The sequence below is a fragment of the Leucoraja erinacea genome, chromosome 12 (genome assembly GCF_028641065.1).
Source record: "Leucoraja erinacea ecotype New England chromosome 12, Leri_hhj_1, whole genome shotgun sequence".
NCBI classification, from domain to species: domain Eukaryota; kingdom Metazoa; phylum Chordata; class Chondrichthyes; order Rajiformes; family Rajidae; genus Leucoraja; species Leucoraja erinaceus.
The window spans coordinates 20606849-20608490 of NC_073388.1; the positions used below are offsets into that span (position 1 = coordinate 20606849).

The window sequence follows — 1642 nt, forward strand, 5'->3', positions numbered from 1 at the left end:
TTGGATTGTTAATCAGTCGAGCTCCACACGTGTAGAAGAAGCTTAGTTGTATTTGGCTGACTCAGGCCGCAGATGAGAAGAAACGCTTTGTTTATCGTTCTAAATAAAGGATTCATTTCCACTCAACTGTCTCATCTCGACAAAGTATTGTATTGTATTGCATTGTATTCAAATTTATTGTCATTGTCTCAATTAGAGACAACAAAATGAATTTTCCTTACATGCAGTATCATAAAAATAAATAAATAATAAATAATAAAACATATTAAAAATAAAATTGAATTGAATTAAAAAAATAAAAGCACAAACACAGAATATCCATGACACAACACAGTGGCACCAAGGTGAGGAAGGCACCATAGTCCAGCCAGCCTCCCCTCCGATCTTCCCAGATGTTCATCCGTGGTTTGGGCCTTCCGAGCACCCGCAGTCACCGCACTGGGCGGCCCGATGTTCAGGCCCTGACGCCGGGCTGGTGGAACGCCGACGCCGAACCCCGACAGTGAACATCCTCCTCCTCAGCAGCCGGAGTCCGCAGCTGCCGAGTCCGCAGCTGCCGAGCCCGGCAGAGTCGCAGGACCCCGCGTTGTTGATCAGCGCCGCCCGCATTGGGAGCTCCGCAAACCGCAGCTCCATGATGTCGGTGCAGCAGGTCCAGCACTCCAGGCTCCAGACGGCGATCCCCGGTAAGGCATCGCCAGCCCCGCGATGTTACAGCGCTGTCCCGCCGCTGCTGGAGCTCTGGTCGATCCCAGCAGGAAAGGCCGCGCCAATCCAGTAGGTAGGCCGCTGGGGGGGTGAGGACGCGACTTGAATAATAGTCGCGTCCTCTCCAGGAAGCGACCGAACGACGGTATCCCCCGCACCGTGCCCTCTTCCCCCACATAAAGACATTAAAAAAAAACATAAAAAACACACTTTAACATAACTAAAAAAACAAAAAAACAAAAAGATGCCGGGCTGAAGATGGAGGCTGCTGACACCAGCGCCACCGGGAGTACAACACAGAGTATAAACTCTGTACAAACTGCACCCATAGTCAGGAACATAGTCAGGAGCATATTTGGCGCTGCAAGGCAGCAACTATACCACTGTGCCACAGTGCTGCCCAAAAAATACATGATTCCACTGGGGCTCGAACCCAGGACCTTCTGCGTGTAAAGCAGATGTGATAACCACTACACTATGGAACCTTCTGGTGCAAGGAATGTTGATGTGTTTTGGTCAAAGGCATTAGTTATGTTATCAAATGGGAGATTTTAAAATCCTGATTTATTTTAAACAATTGTTCTTACTTCACCAGCAAAGCCATGTGGCAGGAAATCATTGCACAAACTTCCCCTACCTCACATTGAGATGAGACCTTCTGAGTCAGCATTTCAACATCTATATTTAATATTTAATGGAGTTGAGTTGAGATGATAGCCTGAACCTAGGTTGAAGGTAATGAGTCGTCAAAGAACCTCTTCCACTGATGATCCACTGCCATTAAAAAAATAAAGGAGTTTATCTCTGTTATGCACTGTTTTCACTCAGCACTCCATTAACCAGAGTTTGTTATGAATGCAAACCATTATAAACACTGGTTATATCTGAGTCTTCAACTGATAAGGGCATTCTATTCTATCATGTTTCTTTGCCA

General features: G+C 46.4%; 1 non-coding gene across 1 annotated transcript; it reads right to left on the reverse strand.

Moving 5' to 3' along the window:
- Positions 1-1120: 1120 nt before the first annotated feature.
- trnav-uac (transfer RNA valine (anticodon UAC)) lies at positions 1121-1193 on the reverse strand. Its single transcript has one exon. It is a non-coding gene; the product is annotated as a tRNA-Val (tRNA).
- Positions 1194-1642: the final 449 nt, after the last annotated feature.